The sequence below is a fragment of the Lactuca serriola genome, chromosome 7 (assembly GCF_051521515.1).
Source record: "Lactuca serriola cultivar US96UC23 chromosome 7, Lser_US96UC23_V15, whole genome shotgun sequence".
NCBI classification, from domain to species: domain Eukaryota; kingdom Viridiplantae; phylum Streptophyta; class Magnoliopsida; order Asterales; family Asteraceae; genus Lactuca; species Lactuca serriola.
Genome location: NC_136414.1, coordinates 162,349,893 through 162,357,494, shown reverse-complemented (window position 1 = coordinate 162,357,494; position 7,602 = coordinate 162,349,893).

Genomic DNA, 7,602 nt, shown 5'->3' with positions numbered 1-7,602 from the left:
TTCGGGAAGTAAAACATGCGAAGTGAAACACAAGAATAATCGAATCCAATATGGTCTCAAAACTTTTGAATATAAATAAAACACTTTTTATTTTATCACCATATTGATTACACATTATTCATTATATAATGTTTCGATTAATCAACTTAAGACTTGAATAATAGTTATCCCATGCTCCAAGCATGCACACTATGTTTACGTGTGGTCCTTACTTTGTCAAATAAATTAGTTGAAGACACATCACTGATGCAATGATCCTTTTGTAATGTCGAGGTACAAAAGTCAAAGAGAGTTTGCCAATAATATTACAAAGTATTCCTTTGGAGATTGATAACAAAATAATTACAAGGAAGTGAAGTCTCAAATTCAAAGTACATTCCTTTGAACATCCTTCATGCATAAATAGATTCTTAACATCCATCTCCCATTATGGAAACATTTCCATATATGCCATATGACAAATCATTATAAATAGAATCCTGTCTATTCATTATAATGTCAATATGGTCTATTCATTACTATACTTCCAACTGTCCTTAAGAAACTATTCCTTAGCGAACCTTAGATTGTCCTTGACAGTTGTTTAACCACTTTAGTCATATTTAGTTAGAATCCTTTTTCCCTCTTAATGCCCTAGTCATTTGGAAAATTAGAACACGTGAATATTACAGCATATGCAATCGATCCTATATCTGAAGCATATAGGACACGATTCATAATATCTTACATAAAGAGATGATACTTGACCAGTCTTTTGTTATAATATTTCTATATATAGAATTTCCACTGTTGAAATATTTCAACATGGTATTTATATATATCCATGACAATGTTTGATTAATACTTCAATCTAAACTTTTAGATTCGAAATAAAGTATAAGTATCCTCTCCCTTACTATAGCGAAACAACTTTTCAACCTTTGCAATTTTACAAATTAGAACTTTATTTCCTATATATAGCATTGCTAACTCGTAACACTTACCATAATAATTATGCTCCCACTAGCATAAAAATTATTTTTTTACTAGCATAACATTTATTCTCCCACTAGATTTAACATGTATCCAAAATCAGTTGGACTTCTAGAAATCAATACTTTATTGATTTTCTTACCAAAGTTCAGATTTCTTATACGATTTGCTTCAATAAGCCTTTATATAAGCTCCTACACCTTTTATTAGAAAGCCCATATGTGTCTAAACTATTTCAGAACTTACAACAATAAGTTCTAAATGTTCCAACTATTTGCCACTTCTCACAATTCGAACTATGAAGAGGGATGTCGTAATCAAAGTCGAATTTGAGAATGCAATTAACATAACTGCTATATCCTTAAATCTACTTAGTGAAAGAGTTTCCTCAAAATCATTTTCATGAATTGGAGAAAAACCTTATGAAACTTAGATATTAGGGTGTATGTGTTCCTATCCATGTGAATCTGTCATTTCCAACTCTAACGCCTGTAGATCCGGGCTAGTCAACTTAGAGATAAAAGGGGTCGAAAATGACTTTTCGACAAAATATTTTTTGGAGTAAATAATATTAACCAACTCGTAGAATATGTCTCAATGCTTCCGTACATATAAAGAACACCGAAATCCGAGTTATAACGAAGAAGTTATGGTCCGTAGAAGTTTTACGGCAAAACCGGCACGACACCGGGAGACGTAAATGGTGAACTTACGATGGAGGAATTTTTAGCCTTATAAATCTAAACAAAAGTTGTAGTATACATTAAACCGAGAGCATACAAAAAAAGAACGCCCAAATCTGACTTCATATGAGGAAGTCATGATTTTTCTAAGATTTGGCTTAGCAGTGCACAGCCCGAAACTCGAATTTTAGACTGAGTGGTTTTTGACCTATGCGACCTAAACGAGAATTGAAGATATCATTAATAGGAACTCAACGGTAAACATACAGATGAAAACAGAGTCCGTATATATTTAGAAGTTATGAATTTTACACAAACATTTAACAGTATAATCTCCTCGTACTGTTAAATTTAAGATCGGTCGAGAATTAGCCGACAGAGTCAAAATGAAAGTTGTAGATCTTATTTTTTACCTATGCGTGGATATAAATAACGTCAAAAATGGAGCTCGTATGAGAAATGTACGGATTTTATAAGTCGAAAGTGTGCTGTGAGAAAATGGGTGATGTGGCACAATCTTGGCAATTGCTTTCTCCCCAAGTCTTGCCATCAGATGGTGACATGTGGCACCAAGTTCAGCCATATTTCACCCTACAAATAGAACCTCTCCCACCCTCTTTTTCTTCACACCTTACCCATTCTTTCTTCTCTTTACTCTTTCTCTCTTTCTAGAACCTCTCTCTAGCCCCGAACCGCCCCCCCCCCCCCCCCGCCCTGAAAAGCCTAGGGAACCTCCCTAGCACGAGGCGGAAACCCCGTAGTGCTCGACGGCTCCGAGAAGAAGATATTTTCGGCTTGGTAACGTTGCTCCAAGCAAAGCCAGGTTTACTATAAAACCTGTTGTAAGTGAGCTACGCCTAAGCTATTTTTAATATAGCTTTTATTTAATTATAGCAACGTTATTAGAAACTTATAATAAGTACTTGGGCTATTATTATAGGTTATATATGTATTGTTTAACGCTTATATAATAGTAATAATAGCTAGACTATTAATTAGTCTCGGTGAATAATAGACTAAACTTTAGTGGTAATAATACTAGGTTTCGCCAAAGAAAATTATTTTTAAGAAGCGAAGCACTGTCTGAGTTTGGAATCACCACCTTTTCAAGTGAGTGCATAGTCCCTTTCATCTTAAACATAGATATGAAGTATTTTAATATAAATTACATGCTATGTGTGCATATTGTCTGAATACTTGTTGTCTATGCTGGGTGAAAGATTTTTATACATGTTTTAAATGATTTAAACTATATATATATTTTATATCTACAAAATGTGTTGGGTAAAACATGGGTAGATGAAATAGTTGATGTGTGATAACACGATGAAAAAACATCAATGTTGACAGTGATTCATTCATCTAGTGGAGTATAGATGAAGACCACGGACTATACTAGACAGTCCAGTGGAACGCTAGCAGGCTCGTAACCTGTAGGTGTTTTTGAACTAGGTGCTCATTAGGTATTTTGAACTGAGTGTGTTCACTAGGTATTTTTGAACTAAGTGTGTTCACTAGTTATTTTTGAACTAAGTGCTCACCATATGTTTTGGACTACGTGCTCATCAGTTGTAATCTATAAACCTTGGTAACGACGGACTTCGTGCCAATTCCTTAGGATGATCCTTAGGAATAAATGAACGAGGAATAGTTGATTCTTAGGAGTAAAGAAGATAAAGGGGATGGGTAATTGGGTTGATTAATTGTTTTAACAATAAACATAATAATTATATTATTGTGGGTTGAAAACCCTATGTACTCACCAGGTTTCCCAACCTGACCCACTCAGTTTATTTATATCACAGGTGTTGATATGAAGTCACATTACACTGAGAGATTAAGGAGATATAAATCACTAGTGATAATGAATGTAAGTTTTGTTTATGCTTATGTTTCTGTATTGGCGATGACATCCCAAATGTTTTAAAATGAATAAAAATACTTTTCTATGGAAACGCTTTGATAACGTATTTATCATGTTTTACTAGGAACAAATTCCGCAACATTTTTATTAAAAGATGTACTCTGATTTTTACAAAGCATAAACAAAATCGGTCTTTTTTGGCCATGAAAATGGAGATGTCACGCCAACCATTATCATAAGACAAGATCTTTGACAAATTCAAACTTATATGGACTAAACTTGTTCAATCTTAATTTCTTGCCACTTGGCAGCACAAGGGCCTACCATGTCTTCCAAGTTGTTCAACAGATCACCCTTACTGATCAATGAACTTTCATTAATCAAGATGCTTTGCCTTATGCAAACAATTTAGAACTCATAGAATTCACATGCATAGTCACCTTTAACTGGAATGGGCACAGAAACAAGAATATTTTAACACGATAGGTGATGAACCTCAAGTCGTGTGCTAGCGATAAAAAATCGGTTTTATTCTTGATTAGTTTTTGAAGCTTTTAAACATCCTTAAGACTCACACTAACCTCTTGATATATAAGATTCTCTGTCAAGAACTATTCCTTGACAAACAAATATTCAAGAGTTAGTGCGGATTCTTATCAAGAATGACACTTCATATAATTGGTCTTAGTTGGTCTTTGGTTTAGCCAAAACATCACAACTACCAATTTGAAATATTCAAGAGTTAGAAAACATTTCTATTCCATATTTCATGATGTGTTATAAACCTACTTAAGACATGTCACTCAAGTCATTATCTTGGAGAATGACTCTAAGACTTGATTTTGGAACGAAGTATGATTCACCTTAATTGATTTAACCATTTCAAAAATTCCTTATTCCTCTTCTTAGCCATACAAATGTACTAAGGTGTCCTTAGAGGATCATTGTGATATGGTTTTCATAATCATTAAGATTATCATAAAACATGATACTAAAGTACTCTCCTTTTGTTTCAGATTGGAGAACTTTTTTCTTTCTTCCTAATTGATTCTTCTTATTCGTCCTGCTATACATTGAAACTTTTTTTCAATGATTCAGAATTACACTTAAACTTGTAGGCATAACCATATTTAATAAACTTTTAGTAAATCATGATGAATAGTCTTATCGTTCTTTGTGCTGGACCTGACCAGTGCGCAACCAAGTGTACCTGATCCCCTAGTCCTTCACTTGACTCAAATATACATGTGAACAAGGAATTACTCTTTATTTCCAAAAAATGAAGGTTCTCATTCATCACACAATACAAGTCACATGTTTCCAAGTTTCTATCCAATTGAAACTTGGGTGATGAGAATCTTTCCTTATTTGGTAAATTTAGACACTACCACAAACGATAGAATCATATCAATTTTCAACATTGCTAACAATAGAAATGTACAAACATCAATTTTCACAAATGTCATTGCAAGGAGATATAAGATAAGATAAAATCAAATTTTTATTTATTTATAAAATGTGGAAAAACTTTTCTTTACAACGCAATTACAAATCAAAACTATGTTGCTACATATTTCTAAGCAATCTTTCATAACTCCTAAGAAGCAGCTCAAAAATCTGATCATCGAATCAGGCGATTAAAATCCATCTCTTCACAATCAGATTTAGATTACTGTTCCTTTAAGCTTTCTTTCTCTTCTTCGATCCTAGAAAACATCAAAATGTAATTACATTACATCATGTAATAAGAATTTCCAAATAGAAACTTAATAGAGTTAGATAGTGGACTTACCTGAAGCAGAGTCAAACATTTTGACTTTACCATCCTTGTGGTCCTTCAGGTAGATACGACAGTTTCGCAACCAATTCTCCTTTTCTTGGCAGTAGAAACAAACAAATTCTTTTGGAATGGTACATGGGACAATCTCAGACTTAGCCTTTCTCTTTACAATTAGGTCAAATGGTTTGACCATGGTCAGTCCCTTTCCATTGGGAAGAGAATACTTTTATGCACTTCCAATGTTACCATTGTCAATGTCCATGGAAGTTTGGAAGGGAGACCTTCCAATCAAATTTGTTTGACCAGTGCGCCAAATCATTTTTAATTCAGCAGCAATTAGCAAATAGGTAAGATCAATAAGGGTCATGTCGCGGTCTATCATATAGTAATCTTTTACAAACCGACTATACGACTCGGGAAGCGAATGGAGAACCAAGTCAACAACCAAGTTTGTCGACACAATGACTGTTAACATTCCCAGCCTGTCAATGTGTGACTTCATCTCCAAGACATGTGCACACACAGACCTTCCATCTTGGTGTTTGCTTGCCAATAGGGTTTGACTGACATTGAACTTTTCAAGTCTTCAAACATGTGGGTTAGGAAGAACTATTGGAGGAGGTGCAGGAAGTAAAGAATGATTTTCTGGAACATCATCTTCATGAGGAAAGCTTTTTCGAAAACATTCGGGAAGACCATAGTTGTTAGAACTAGACATCTACAAGGGAGAAATTCAAGTAAGGTTGATTTAAGTCCTTAATATAACACCCAAATGAAATATTACGGCTAGGACCCAACACAATAATTTACAATTGGGAAGAGGGATGCCGTAATCCAATTGCAAACTATTTGTCGGTAGGTAAATGATGATTTACCAATTCCACCATGAAAACAAATTTTTTTTAAACGAATTAGGTTTTAAATGGAACACCTAGATCTTTTGAGATTCATTGTACTTTTCAATGGCATGTTTAATCTCGATTATGCCCTTTAAGTTTGTGACTAGGATACCGAGGATCACAAACAAGGTGTGAATAACCATGAAAATTAGCTTGGTACTCTCGAAGTCGTTTATCACCTAATCAATGTGCCGGTTAACCACATACGCTCCATTGATCTATGAAAAACATCAAGCTACCCTTTTCCACCCTTGTTAGTACAAGTTAATGTGCCGATTCACCACACACACTCCATTAACAACTTGTCAAGGTGCAAATTGCCATTTCATGGAATAGCATCATTTTCACATTTTTCCTAAAGTAACTAAGATTGGGTATTTTATAAAACATTTAGTTACTTTATAATTTTCATTATACTTTTAATGAGAATTAATGTCCTATACTACTCATTCGGCTAACGACCCTCCACCAGTCAAGGAAGTGGTGGGTGAGAGTGGACATCCATTAAACCACCATTTTATAGAAAATATCCTTATACCCCCTTTATAGACCAGCTTCGTGAATGAGGTCTACTAATGATAAGACTGACCTTTTAGTTATACATATATAATATATTAAACTTTTAATTTTATATAGTATAAGGGTGTATTTTAAACATTTAAAATACTTTGTGGTTTAATTTATTAATTAAACTATACTTTTAATTGAATTAAACATGAACCATATGATTATGGATTTATTAATCTCTTTTAATTATATACTTCAATTAATAAAATGAAATTCATAAAGGTGTAATTTGAACTAGTCAAAGCATCAAGGTTCTAAATATAAAAATTCAAAATTAAAAAATGTTTAATTAATTTTTAAATTATGAACCTAAGAGTTGCATCTTTTGAAACCTTTCAGTTACAAGAGTTAATGTTTTCATGAATTAGACTTCTCATATGCCATAACTTGAGGGCAAGTTATGAAACTCTTGAAAACTTTTCTATTCCACAACTTATGGACTTAATTTTTTGTAACTCCTTAAAACCTTTTGAGTCCCAACACTTGATGATAAGTTTCGTAACTCTTCAAAACATTTAGATAAAATTTAAAACTAATAAAATAATCATATATTCTTTATCTTTTACCAATTTGACCTAATACAACTCTTATAGAAAGACAGTTTCAAACTAACCATTATCTTAAAAATTTGACAACTATCTTTTAATTAGATGAGGATAGCCACTACCATATCAGAAAAAACAAATCTTATGATACAAAACAGTTTAAGGTAATGATCCAAATCCAATTCTGGCAAAAAAAAACCTCAAAAAACTGCAATCAGGCTATCCGACTCAGCAAGTCAGATTATGGACTCGTCGAGTTAACTATGAACTCGCTGAGTTCATGAGTGGACTC